This window comes from Bos mutus, chromosome 7, assembly GCF_027580195.1.
Source record: "Bos mutus isolate GX-2022 chromosome 7, NWIPB_WYAK_1.1, whole genome shotgun sequence".
NCBI lineage: Eukaryota > Metazoa > Chordata > Mammalia > Artiodactyla > Bovidae > Bos > Bos mutus.
The window spans coordinates 34,776,898-34,792,509 of NC_091623.1; positions in this window are offsets into that span (position 1 = coordinate 34,776,898).

Consider the following 15,612-nt stretch of genomic DNA (forward strand, 5'->3'; position numbering starts at 1 on the left):
TCCTTATATAGATATCTCACGCAAGTTATTTATCTATTCATCCATGATGAATACTTTGGTTGTTTACATATCTTTGCTACTGTGAATAGTGTTGCAATGGACACGAGAATATATATTGTTTTCAGATAGTGATTTTAATTCTTTTGAGTATGTACTCAGAGGTGGAATTGCTGGATCAGCTGGTAGTTAAGCTTTTAATATTTTGAGGAAAGTCTGTGTTGTTTTTCTTAATGGCTGACCAATTTACATTTCCATCAATGGGCTCCCTTTCCTCTACCCACTTGCCATAACGTACCATCTCTTATCATTTTGATAATAGCTGTCCTAACATGTGTGAGGTAACATCTCACTGTGGTATTCATTTGCGTTTCCCTCATAATCAGTGATATTGAACAACTTTCTGTCTATCTGTTGGCCATTTGTATGTCTTCACTCAAGAAATGTCTAGGACCTTTGCCCAACTTTACATGCAGCTATCTATTCTTTTGCTACTGGATTTTATGGGCTCCTTAAGTATGTTGGGCATTAATCCCATATCAGGCACATGGTTTGCATGGGTTACCTCTGCTTCTGTAGGCTGCCTCTTCATCTTGTTAACTGTCTCTTTTGCTGTACAGAAGTTTTCAGGTTGATGTACTTCTGCCTGTTTCTTCTGTTTGTGCTTTCGATGGTATACCCAAAAAATCATTGCCAAGACTGATGTAGGGGCATTTTTTTTCCCACTCATTTCTAGGAGTTTTATAGTTTTATTTTTAAATAGTTTTCTACATTATTGTCTATATTAAATCTTTAATCAATTTCAATTTCGGATTGCTGTAAGAAACGGGTCTTTTGTATTTAGATATCTAGTTTTCACAACATAATTTATTATAGAGACTATATTTTCCCCATAACTGTTCTTGGCATTCTTATAAAAGATTGCTGCTGCTGCTGCTGTTGCTGCTAAGTCACTTCAGTCGTGTCCGACTCTGTGCGACCCCATAGACGGCAGCCCACCAGGCTCCCCCATCCCTGGGATTCTCCAGGCAAGAATACTGGAGTGGGTTGCCATTTCCTCCTCCAATGCATGAAAGCGAAATTGAAAGTGAAGTTGCTCAGTTGTGTCCAACTCTTCCCTACCCCATGGACGGCATCCTACCAGGCTCCTCCGTCCATGGGATTTTCCAGGCAAAAGATTAGTTGACCATATTTGCATGGGTTTACTTCTGGACTGTATAGTCTGTTTTGTTAATTTGTGCTTCTGTTTAATATGCTAGTGGAATACTATTTTGATTTCTGTTTTTCTGTAATACATATATAGTTTGAAATAATGAAGTGTGATGACTCTAGCTTTGTTATTAAACTATTTCTCAAGATTGATTTGGCTATTTTGGGTCTTTTGTGGTTCCATATAAATTGTAGATTCACTGTTTCTATTCCTCTGAAATATATCACTGGAATTTGATGTGTTACATTCAATCCGTAGGTTGCTTTGGATAATATGGGCATTTTAAAACTACAAACTCTTCCTATCCATCAACATGTACTCTTGTGTCTTCTTCAATTTCTTTCATCAATGTCTATCAGTTTTGAGTGTACAAGTCTTTTGCCTCCTTAGTTAAATTTTTAAGTATTTTATTCTTGTTGATGCTTTGTATATGATATTGTTTTCTTAATTTCTTTGTTGGATAATTCATTGTTAGTGTATACAAATACAAGTGATTTTTATACATCGATTTTATATTCCACAAGTTGCTACATTCATTTATTAATTCTAACAAATGCTCTATGGAGTCTTAGGGTTTTCTTCATATAAGATTATGAGACACCGATGTATAGATCAGTCTTATGGATTCTGTGGGAGAGGGAGAGGGAGGGGAGATTTGGGAGAATGGCATTGAAACATGTATAATATCATGTATGAAACAAGTCGCCAGTCCAGGTTCGATGCACGATACTGGATGCTTGGGGCTGGTGCACTGGGACGACCCAGAGGGAGGGTATGGGGAGGGAGGAGGGAGGAGGGTTCAGGATGGGGAACACAGGTATACCTGTGGTGGATTCATTTCGATATTTGGCAAAACTAATACAATATTGTAAAGTTTAAAAATAAAATAAAATTTAAAAAAAATAAAAAATAAAACAGAAACTGACAACAGGCCAAAAAAAAAAAAGATTAAATCATCCACAAAAAGAGGCAGTTAAACGTTTTCCTTTCTGATTTGGATGGCTTTAATTTCCTTTTCTTGCTTCATTAATCCAGCTAGAACTTCCAAATACATGTTGGATAGAAGTGGTGAAAGTGGGCACCCTTGTCATTTTTATTACCTTAAAGGAAAAGCTTTCACCTTAGCCATGGATTTGTCATATATGGCCTTTATTTAATTGAGGTACATTCCTTGTATTCCTAATTTGTTGAATATTTTATCGTGAATAGATGTTGAATTTTATCAAATATTTTATTCTGCATCTATTAAGATGATCATATGATTTTTATCCTTCATTCTGTTAATATGGTGTATCCCATTTATTAATTTGTATATGTTGAACCATCCTTGCATTCTAGGGGTAATCCCTTTTTTTCATGGTGTATAATCCATTTGATGTGCTGTTGAATTTCATTTTCTAGTATATTATTGAGGAATTATAATCATTATAAGAGATATTGGTTTGTAGTTTTCTTGTATTTTCTTTTTTATTGGTCTGACTTTGCTTTGTTACACAGATCTCATAGAATGTGTATAAGAGTATTCCCTCCTCATTAATTTTTTTGGAGAAGAATTTGAAAAGGATAGACCCGTTTAAATGTTTGGTATGATTCACTAGTAAAGCATTTATCCCTGAATTTTCCTTTGTTAAGTTTTTGATTATCAATTTAGCTTCCTTAGTAGTCTTTAATCTATTCAGATTTTCTGTTTCTTCATGATTCAGCCATGTTGCTTCATTTTTTTCTAGGAATTTTCCATTTCATCTAGATCTATGATTTCATTTCCCACTGTTTCTTAAGATGGAAGCACTTTGTAACTGAACCAGTGGAATCCACACTCTTTTGCATGATCAGGGGTGCAGAGCTTTTTCAGTAAACACAAAGCACTGTCAAGTTAGCACAGAAATGGCACCAATGAAACACCAGGTTTTGGTAAATAATGAAGGAAGGAATGAAAAAAATGAATGTAAGAAAGGAATTTAAACATTCAATTCTGAAATTGTCAGTTCAGTTCAGTTCAGTCGCTCAGTCGTGTCCGACTCTGCGACCCCGTGAATTGCAGTGGGCCAGGCCTCCCTGTCCATCACCAACCCCTGGAGTTCACTCAGACTAACGTCCATTGAGTCAGTGATGCCATCCAGCCATCTCATGCTCTGTCGTCCCCTTCTCCTCCTGCCCCCAATCCCTCCCAGCATCAGAGTCTTTTCCAATGAGTCAACTCTTCGCATGAGGTGGCCAAAGTACTGGAGTTTCAGCTTCAGCCTCATTCCCTCCAAAGAACACCCAGGGCTGATCTCCTTTAGAATGGACTGGTTGGATCTCCTTGCAGTCCAAGGGATATCTAAAAATTATAGAAACTAAAAACGTGGCTCTTATTGAAATCTGACCATTTTTACTATAAAGTTATCTTCCCCTTTGGGATTCTACAGAGCTCACAGCTTTTTGAAAATGAAAATATAATATCCATTCATATCTCTTTAGTCTATATCACTAGTTGGAATTGGAATCCCAGTCATTTTGGCATTCTTACATTATTTTTCTCTCTCTTTCATGCTTAATGTACTGTTTTTACATGTCAATAAAATGTTCAACTGAAAGCACTAATAGTTCAGGCACTGGTCTATAAGAGTCACTCATTTTTCTGTGACTGTTACCATGGTGTTGAGATGAGGAGTTTACTTACTTAGAGATCTTAGAACAAGTCAATCAGTCTAATCAATAATCTTCTTTTATCAATCATTACTTCATTAAAATAAATTTTAAAAAGTGTCTCTCTACATGAAAATCTTCCAAATATTTCAGATGATGATTAAAGGCACAAAATATTCAATAAAATTGACTTGGAAAGAGATGCAATGGAAAATGTGTTCATCAAACTCTTTAAATTACCTTCACTACTAGAACTATTTCCCTTTGATTTCATACACTAAGATTTTATAAATATGTTTAGCTAGTTGTATTCTAGATATATTCCGTACAATAACATAGACACTAGCCAAATGTGACTAATTATATTAAATGGAATTAAATAAAATTTGAAATTTATTTTCTTAGTCCAAACAGTCATACTATAAGTGCTCAGTTGTTGCACTTGGCTTGTGACTATTATGGATAGAGCGAATATAGACCATTTCTATCATCTCATAATTTTCTGTTTGACAGTACTGTTGTAGACCTTAGTGGCTAATTTAGATAAAATTTCATTTTATTCACAGTATTTCAGTAATTCTCTTCCCCAAGATCCCACTGGTCACAGGGGATTCTCACTTCGGCTGTTGGATAGGTCTCTAAAACTCACTTTTCTCTTTTTATACTCTCTTAAGCTCCCTCACGCAAAGCAACTCTGGGCTTCTGCTTTAGGCATCTCCTCTGCCTACATTGTTATCACTTTCCAGGCAGAGCATTGTTGCATCTATGGATTCAGAATGGGGAACAAAGTAAGACTCCTTGCTGTTCTGTGACTCTGAAGAGAAATATTAAGCTGCGTAGAATGTAGGTGTCAACATTAAAAAGATACTGTTCGTATACATTCCCTTGCCATTGTCCCTCGCCTTGCTCGCATTGTACCTGAGCTTTCTTGCAGACGGCTCATGATAGAGGTTTAAAAGCTTTGATTCTGGAGCTACAGCCCTGTTCTGTGATAAAAATAAGCTTTAATATTTTTTTTTCCTTTGCTTTATCTGTTTTTATGTGGGCAGCAGATAAATTCCAGAATTCCTATGAGATGTTCTAATGGAATCGCAGGTTGAGCTGCTAGCAGTGTTAGTATTTCAAGATAAAAACATAATGCCATGCATCTTTATATCAGATGTTTTGTTGCAAATGAAACACTATCTCTTCCATGTAAAATCAGCCTCTCAGCCCTACCTTTGAGCCATTTTTCTTTGATTCCACAGTGCTAGGGTACAGTTTAGGTAACCCACTTCTTTCCCCTCTGAGGCTGTATGGATGAATTATTTCAGCGTTGTTTCATGAAAGGGGTGTCAACTCACTAGATGTAAAGAGAGAAATATAATTAAACCTTGATAAAGAATTTGTCACTGACTCATAGAAAATAGGCTTGTGTCTTACTTGTCTTGAACTCACAAGAATGGTCTAAGGATTGGTAACTTTAAAAGTCAAGAGTAATATCCAGGCAGGGGGACCTGCACGCTTCAGTTCACTAAAAGAGTTACAGAAGATTGCAAATTTATTACATATTATGAAACCATATTCATTGGCTCTGAAACTTGCTTAAGAGTTATCTACATTATCGTATACATGATAAAACCCTCGGAGAATCCTTAGGCAGTATCTTTGGAGACATACACCACGATGGGGTCTGCCTGATTCAGTGTTTTACACTGTGATTTCGATTGATAGCTTGCTGCATGTCTTTCAATCCCTTTAACTGAATAAAATAAAAATAAAAGTCCCTGCCTACAAAGTTAAGATAACTTGCAAATTAAAGAGTCACAGTTTAATCCCTTAACCTTTCTTTGATTCAGAATCTTCTTTCCGGCCCCCCACCCCCCAAACAGACTTAGATTCACAGATAAGGTTTATGACTTAACAATCGCTAGGCCTGAAAAAAATGCCCTTCACAAAAGAATGACAATGAAAGTAAAATCCGGCACTAAAAGCAATAAAAAGATCAGGGGAATAAAGTGTCCGGGGGTGTAAGGGTGTGGGGGATTGAAAGAAAGGTTCAGAAATCTTTTTGGTCCTTCCAGTCTAAAGGCCATTGTGAAGTTAAAAAGTTGGGAGATAAATGTTAAATCTCACAGAATAAAAATGCTAAAGAATAGCTCAAATGACCAGAATGAGAATTTAAGTTTAAGAAGTAGATGGAATAAACACAGCAATAGGCATCAGAATTAAAAGAGAGACTGACAGAGTGAGGGATTAAGGAAAATCAGTTATGAAATTTAGGTTATGCGATTTAGGTAGCCTTCCCAGGTGGCCCAGGGGTAAAAAATCTGCCTGCCAGCGCAGGAGATGCAATAGACTGTAGTTCAGTCCCTGGGTTGGGAAGGTCCCCCGGAGGAGGGAATGACAGCCCATTTCAGTATTCTTCCCTGGAAAATCCCATGGATAGAGGAGCCTGGCAGTCTACAGTCCATGGGATCACAAAGATTGAGACACCACTTAGGCACGCATGCACCATGACAAAGTCAGATAATTTGCCAAGGTTGCAACATTTAGGTATTTCTCTGTGCATGCTGACTAGCTATTGAGACATTCAAAATCACAGCGAGGCATCTAAGTCCAATAATGTTTTTGTATCAGTCTTAACCTTTTTGGAGCTATGCATTTTTTTCAGAGTGTGACGAAAACATGTGCTCTCCTTTCCTGAAAACTGAGCGAGGCCCATGTACACACGTGAACCCCTCATCCTTATTTTGTATTAATGCTTTCTATAGCATCTGTGGTTTGTCTTCCACTCTTTGCTATTCTAATTCCTGTGAGCTACATTTTGTTACTGTGTATAAGAGCCCTTTCTCCTGACAGATGTGTATTTGCAGTAAATTATTTGCCACTCTGAGGGTAAACTTGCCTACATGTAAACTAAACTGGTAGCTCTAGCTTTGCTTTCTTGAACAATACGGAACAAATCTCATCTACCTGGTGGACCTTTTCATGTCACAAAATAAAAGGTGTGATCCACGTACTGGCTTTTGTAGGCCAACTTCTTCACATTTGATGCCTAGCTAAAAGGATTTTGTTCTTTTTTTAAAATATATATTTATTTATTTTAATTGGATTTTGTTCTTGTTGTTCAGTCGCTAAGTCGTGTCTGACTCTGCGACCCCATGGACTGAAACACACAGGGCTCCTCTCTCCTCCACCATCTCCCTGATTTTGCTCTAATTCCTGTCCATTGAGTCAGTGATGGTACCTAACCATCTCATCTGCTGCTGCCCACTTCTCCTGTTGCCTTCAGTCTTTCCCAGCATCAGGATCTTCTCCAATGAGTTGTCTCTTTGCATCAGGTTGCTAAAGTATTGGAGCTTCAGCATCAGTCCTTCCAATGAATATTCAGCTAAAATAATATTTGCTAGAAAAGGAAGATTAAGCATTGCTAACGTGATGTTCAGTGGCCTTTCAAATGCTATATAAAATTAATAATAATTCTAATCCAGCTTGCAATATTATTATTAACCCTATAATTCAACTTCATGCAAATTGACCAATATGCTGTGGACTTTCCACCTAAGACCTTTATGCTTATGTGCTTATCCCTGCCTAGAGTTGACATTCAATGCCTGCCTCTTCAAATCCTACCCATTTTTTTTTTTATAACACTGGTAACATATATACAGTGCTATATATGTAAAATATTTAAGGTTTTACATATGTTATATTATGTAGCCTCATAAGAAAATCTATAAATAATATCACCAGTTTTACAAGCAGGGACCGTGATGCACAGGATGTTGAAAGTCTACACAGTGATGAACCCACACAACTCTTAGCTACCTCATTGGCCTTAAAACATCCTTCGTATACCACATCATTGCATTGCTGATCCTCTTCATGATGCCAATTGCCTTGCTGTTCACACTGCCCACAGTGTTCGCTGAACCCAGGTTAGGCAGGACTCGACCTAAGATGCTGGAAGGAGGCTTGAGGAGCCATAGGAACTGCAGACACCCTTGCTCTCTCTTGGCTGGCACAGCAGCCACAACAGCCTGGCTGACGCAGCAGCTGTAGCAGGAGCCACAACATACCCATAACGTAGCCATAACAGAGCCATAACGTAACCTCATGTAACATAATTGTGATGTCGCTCCAGTGTTGCGCCAATGCAGCAGAAGCCAGGGCTTTCATGGCGAAGCTCACACAGGCATTCTGCACACAGTATCCCATGAGCAAGCCAGTACCTCGCGACACACATCACAGTGCTGTAAGTGATCTCAGCTGTTCCATAACCATTATTTACAAAACATGGGGCGACAGCCTGACCATGCCATTTGGCTAATTTGCTCTTTCTCTACAGTCATACAATAATTTTCTTTGTGATAATCTGATATCTCTTTGAGGGCAATAACAGGGTCCTAGTATCTTTAGCTCAGCTAAATCTATGGAATTGTATTGGGCAATGCATTTCCAATATTGCTGTATTGGAAGGGAACATTCAAAGAGAAGGTGTGGGAAAGGCATGATTTTAAGATTTTAGATTTCTTGATTTGAAATCTCCAAATTTCAAGGTTTTAGAACTTGGAGTTTTATAATCAGGTGCTCAAAACAGGAGAACTAGGTATGCAGAGGACTGAGAAATGAAGAAGATTCCCAGCCATGGGGATTATAGACTAAAACAAATGGGTACATCAGGGTTTCTCAGAATGAAATTGTATATACAAAACCAGCTGCATTTTCATTTGTGGGTAAGTATGCTCAAAAGGTGGTCTTCCAAAGTGGTGCTAGTGGTAAAGAACCTGCCTGCCAAAGCAGGAGATATAAGAAAAGTGGTTCAGTCCCTGGGTTGGGAACATCCCCTGGGAAAGGGCATGGCAACCCACTCCAGTATTCACAGCTGGAGAATCCCATGGATGGAGGAACCTTGCAGGCTACAGTCCATGGGGTCGCAGAGAGTTGGACACAACTGAGCAACTAAATGCCGCTGCTGGATGGCGCTGGAGTAGCCATGAGGAGATACCCCACATCCAAGGGGTACGCCAAGGCTGCCTTTTGTCACCCTGCTTATTAAACTTCTATGCAGAGTACATCATGAGAAACGCTGGGCTGGATGAAGCTCAAGCTGGAGTCAAGATTGCCAGGAGAAAATATCAATAACCTCAGATATGCAGAACATCACACTTACGGTAGAAAATGAAGAACTAAAGAGCCTCTTGATGAAAGTGAAAGAGGAGAGTGAAAAAGTTGGCATAAAGCTCAACCGTCATAAAACTAAAATCGTGGCATCTGGTCCCATCACTCCATGGCAAATAGATGGGGAAACAGTGGAAACAGTGACAGACTTTACTTTTTGGGGCTCCAAAATCACTGCAGATGGTGACTGCAGTCATGAAATTAAAAGACGCTTGCTCCTTGGAAGGAAAGTTATGACCAACCTAGACAGCATATTAGAAAGCAGAGACATTATTTTGCCAACAAAAGTCCATCTAGTCAAGGCTATGGTTTTTCCAGTAGTCATGTATGGATGTGAGAGTTGGACTGTAAAGAAAGCTGAGTGCCAGAGAATTGGTGCTTTTGAACTGTGGTGTTGGAGAAGACTCTTGAGTCCCTTGGACTGCAAGGAGATCCAACCAGTCCATCCTAAAGGAGATCAGTCCCGGGTGTTCATTGGAAGGACTGATGTTGAAGCTGAAACTCCAATACTTTAGCCACCTGATGCGAAGAACTGACTCATTGGAAAATACCCTGATGCTGGGAAATATTGAAGGTGGAAGGAAAAGGGGACAACAGAGGATGAGATGGTTGGATGGCATCACTGACTCAATGGACATGAGTTTGAGTAAACCGCAGGAGTTGGTCATGGACAGGGAAGTCTGACGTTCTGTGGTTCATGGGTTCCCAAAGAGTCAGACACGACTGAATGACTGGACTGAACTGAGCAACTAAATAATATTAAGATGTTCAGTCTTAAAATTGCTTCTGCCTCCTGAGAGAATCAAGTTCAGAGAAAACCCCACATCCTGGAATTCTTCTGCAAATCACAAAGCCTAAATCTTACTACAGTCTTTTCTAAGTCTTTTCTAACATCCTGTTGGGCTTCTCTGGTGGCTCAGTGGTAAAAGAATCTGCCTGTAATGCGGGAGAAACATTTTTGATCCCTGGATCAGGAAGATCCCCTGGAGAAGGAAATGGCAACCCACTTCGGTTTTCTTTCCTGGGAAATACCATGGACAGAGCCTGGTGGGCTGCAATCCATGGGGTGGCAAAGAGCCGGACACGATTTAGCAACTAAATAACAAACACCCTAGTGCTCAGATGCCCCATGCTTCCTCATAGGGTGCATTCTCCCTTAATGCAGTGAGTCAATAAACCCTGTTTGTTTCTTTAAAGGTGTACCTTGGTGGTCTTTGGCTAGAAAATATTGGTGATATTGTGTTTGAATTCTATAATCTGCTCATCTTCATCAAGTCTGAATGAAGGCTTCTCAACCACTCTTGATTTTGGGATTTCAAAACCAAAAGAAAACAGACAACATCCAGTCAAATGTTTAGGCAAAATCAGGAAACCATAATAGCTGTTTGTATACCTTCAAAAATGGGGGGAGTGGGAGACCTTAGTAAACAGTTGTTGATAATGATTCTATCAAGAAAATCTGGCCAAAACAGGCTGCCAAAGTCTCTGTTTAAGAGACAGAGAATGTTCCTCGATTAGTAACCAGTCATGTTATGTTCCCTGGAAATGGTTCCTAGGATATTATACTCTCCTACATCTGAATCTCCCTCTGAGTGGTTGCCTCTGCTCTTGAATATTTCCCTTTCCTTAAGAAATGGGTGTGCTTGAAGAGGACTAGATTTTTCAGTATATTCTCTGTAAAAGTTGAAGGCCCAGAAGCTTCTTTTCTTAACTTGTTTGTGACCCATTTTGACGAAGACCATACAGTTATTTTAAAGAATTCTTAGTTATTTTGAGTCTAATTATGGATTATTTAATGCTCCAAGAATCATATACATAATTCTCTTTGGGCTTGTTAGACTCTTTGAAACAATATCTGCAGAAGTCCTAGAAGTTGTTTCTTTTCTTTAAAATGTATGTATTCAAACATTAACTTCAAATCTTTAAAGTCTTAACAAAGTATTTTACAGTAATGTTCTTGAATGATCCTTATTCTGAAGCCATTTTTTTTAGTCTTTTGTTTTTGTCAAGTTGAGTAGATCTAAGAAAGAGGTTTTTTAAAATTATTTTTTATTGAAATATGGTTGCTGTATAATATTACATAAGTTACAGGCATACAATATAGTGATTCATCATTCATAAAAGGTTATACTCCATTTATAGTTATTATAAAATCTTATCTGATTTTCCTTGTTGTATAGTATTTCCTTATAGTTTATTTTGTATGTAATAGTTTATACCTCTTACTTCTCTACCCCCTATTACCCCTCCCCACTACGTTCTCCCCATGGGTAACCACTATTTTGTTCTCTTTATCTGTGAGCCTGCTTCTTTAGTTTGTTGCGTTTTTTTTTTTTAGATTCTACATATAAGTGATATCATACTTTGTCTTTCTCTGATTTATTTCACCTGGCATAGTGCCTTTTGTGTTGCTACAAATGGCAGATTTTTTTTTTTTTTTTTTACGGCTGAAAAGTATTCCATTATACAGAGAAAGCAATAGCACCCCACTCCAGTACTCTTGCCTGGAAAATCCCGTGGACGGAGGAGCCTGGTAGGCTGCAGTCCATGGGGTCGCTAAGAGTCGGACACGACTGAGCGACTTCACTTTCACTTTTCACTTTCATGCACTGGAGAAGGAAATGGCAACCCACTCCAGTGTTCTTGCCTGGAGAATCCCAGGGACAGGGGAGCCTGGTGGGCTGCCGTCTGTGGGGTCGGACATGACTGAAGCGACTTAGCAGCAGCAGCATTCTGTTATAGACGCACATACATGTGCATACATACCATATCTTCTTTACGCATTCGTCTGTTGGGGGACACTTAGGTTGCTTCCGTATCTTAGCAACTGTAAACAATGCTGCTCTGAGCACTGGGGTGCGTGTATCTCTTTGAATTAGTGCTTTTGTTGTTATCAGGTGTATACCCAGGAGGTGAAATGCTGGTCCTATGGCAATCATACTGTTAGTTTTTTGAGAAAGTGTTTTCCACAGTGGCTGCCCCAGTTTACAGTCCCATGAACAGCGGATGAGAGTATCTCTTTTTCCACATCCTTGCCGACATTTGTTATCTGTGTTCTTTTTGTTGATTGCCAATCTCATAGGTCTGGGATGATAATTCATTGTTGCTTTGATTTGCATTTCCTTGATGATTTGTGATGTTGAGCATCTTTTCATGGGACTGTTGGCTATGGGTTTAATTTTTTGACCTAAAAATTCTTCAATGCTCCATATTTCCTCAAAATTCTATTTGAAAGCTAAATAGTCCTTTTTCCCGTCTTTCTCTTTTCCTGTATGCCCCTCTATTTTTCTCCTATGCAACTAAATGCTGTCAATTAACCCTTTATCTATTCCCCTATTACTTTACGACTGTGAAAACTGCTTTATCATGCTTCTAGCCTCCATTGTTAGTTTCCTCACCATCTTTTCAACTTTCACTACCAGTTTGTTCACCATTTGTCCACCCAAAGCACTTCACAAATTCAGTGGAGTATGGTTAATGTTTTTTAAAGGGTTGCATCCCAGCTTTAGGTTCTAATTTAAGTTTCAGCTACTTATACTTAAAACAGCAACCAGTTATTTGCTTGCTGTTTTACAATCTAGGCTGAACTCAATTGGACAGTTTATTTGTTGATTAAATCTGGGGTCACTTTGCACGGATTCAGTTGTCTAACAACTCTCCTAGGGCTGAGTGATCCAAGGTCGGAGCCACGTAACTGGAGGTTAGCTGAGGTTTGAGGTCAGAGAATCTTAGATATCCTCCGCACGGTTTCTTTTGAAGAATAGTCCAGGTTTTTTACACAGTGGTGGTAATGTTTCAAAAAAACAATCATCAGTGCAGAAGTGATCTATCAAGCCTCAGCTTCTATCAGTTTTGCTAGCACCTACTTGTTAAAACAAATCACAGGGCCAAACTCATGTAAGGAAGCAGAAACTAAGATACTACATTACTAGATGCTAATGTAATAACCTACCCATTTTTACCTATAGATATTTGGGCAATGGGTAGTAATATTTTTTCTGAATTGCGTATCTTATCTACAATGATATATTAGCTCTATAATAAAACTATATTACGTAACAATAAAAACGAATTGTCTTTCCTGTACAATCATGTATTTCTAAGACAGAAACAACTCTTTATACTTTAAAACATTAAAACTTTATAATAAAATTACAATTAGTTTATATGTTATCAAAACAAAGCAAATTTCCAAAATTTTATTGATAATATTTAATGATATTTGTATATATTTTTTGCTTTCTTCACCTATATGCTGTAGCAGAGTGTGTTAGCATACCATAAGAAAGTTTGTAAATAGCAAATGCATTTTCAGTTTTGCTTAAGCAGTGTTTTTATAAAGAAAAGCCAACACAGATATTTAGGTAAATTCATATCTGATTATTTTGTTTAGTACTTATCTGACACTTAGTTGATATGTTTCAAAATAAGTCACACCATCGTTCCAAGTTTATTTTCTGGTTTTCAAGAACACAATTTCTCCAAGAAATCCACCCTGCATAATAATTTTAAAAGATCCCACTTCCAATGTACTATAACTGTCTAACATTTTTACAGCAACTTGGTTGGCTTCAACTAGAAAGATGTCTTTTTTTAATAGAATAACAAATAATGCAAAATCTTTATGCCTTCAGGTACGTAGAGGAAGAGTAGCTGGCATAAAATCTGTGTACTCTTATGTGTCTTCTCATAATGCAAATGTTTCTAGCCATATAAAAATCTGGGAAATTGCTAAATCTTTTTTGTAAACATGGCAAATAAAATATTTTTATGATCACCTCTTGCTCCTCCATTCATGACGTAAAATCATTTTTTCTTTAAAAGAACCACTTCCATCTCTTCCTATGGGCCTTTTTTCAAAGTGAACACAGATAATAGTTTGCAAAGAATAAGTATGCAACCCTATAAATTGAAAAAGAATAAAACAGAGTAAGTTTTTTGATGTCTGATATCTATACTCACTTATCATTTGTAATTATGAATCCTCCACAATTTTATTTGGTTTATTATTAACCAAGATAGTAATTAAATAGAAAATCAGAAAATAGGGGAGAAAAGAAAGAAATAAGACAGAATTGTGACTTATCCTGTTTCTTATTGTGTACACATGATAATTGATAAGGAAATGTATAATTGTCGATTGTGTGGATTTGAGGGAAATGTGCTGCTATACTCTTTAAAGTTGTTTTTTAATATGTGAAAGTATACATACATATAGGTTTGGGAAAGGAGAAAAAAACGGACAGTATCCAAATACAGCATCCTAGTATCCTTTCTGAGTCAGTGAAAAACATATGGGTATATAATCAGTCCTAAGGTCTGAAATTCTGTGTGTAAGTTTCACTGACAGTTGTAAGCAGAGATTTATTTGGTTGTATTGTTTGTTTCTGCCATTGAATGGGCCTGGTTAACACATAATACAGATGCACAATGCATATTAGAAGGGAGGGAGGAGGCCAAAATGGGCAGAGAAAACTTTGTGTTTAAATTTTTCTTATCTTGCCTTAAAATACAAATTTTTATTGCATCAACTCAAAGCAGATGGGATAACATCAACAAACTAGAGAAAACTCATTAAAAAAAAAAATCAAAGGTAATAGGTACAGGAGAGATGGAAGCTAGTGTACAAGACGGATCCGTACATCAAATTCAGGCTTGGAGGAGGCAGGTAAGAGAGCAGGAGAAGACCTTGAAGTGGAAATCGTGGATGGAATTTGTCAGACTGCCTTAAGAACTGCTGGGTCAGTCAAAACTCCCCCTTCTTCCATAAATGCAGGGCTGCTGGCTACAGCATTTGCCTTCCCCTGGACTTCAAAGAAAGGATGAGAGATTTTCCTGGAGAGGACACAGCGGATGGATTTTGGACTGAGGGGAGAGAAAGGGCAGATTCTAACATTACCGTGAAGCCCCTGAAAGAGCACAGGAGTGAATAAGCTGAGCCTCTCTCCACAGAAGAAAGGAAAAAGAAATACTATCACTGGCTAAAACTAAGTAATTAAGAAATCATCATTTTCTTTATCTTTGCTTTAGGATTTCTGGTCTCAGCTAAAGGAGGATTGACTCTACTCTGAAAGTAATTCTTTTTCCTCTTGGCAAGCAGAACAATCTAGTTTACACAGGGCTCCCTGGATGACTTCTTGACAGAGGGACATTGGTATTGGATCTGGAACTGTCTAATTATTTATCCTTCCAAGGCCAGTGATAAGATAAAGATAATAAAATAAAGTAGATGAAAGAGTCATGAATTGAAATAAATTTTCTGGATTATAAATTGAGCTTCTTTGCTTTAAATAATCTATTTCATATTTGCTAATCCTCCTGCTTAATTCTGTCTGGACACGGAGTAGTGGATGTGGGTGAGTTAAGCTAAGGCACAGGGAGGAGAATCTGAGCAGAAAGGTTTTTGAAGTTTTAGCAGCTTGTTTATAATACTGAAAATTCTTAGAACAGAAGGTGCATCATTTGTAAGGGCTAATGTACATGACTCTGCCTCTTCCCTTATCCTTGTTCTCTTTCATCAGCATGGATAACCACAAACTGAATAAATAAGAATACATGTTTATAATACTGTCCAAATCTGTTATTGTAATGGCATAAACATTGCTAATCAGATA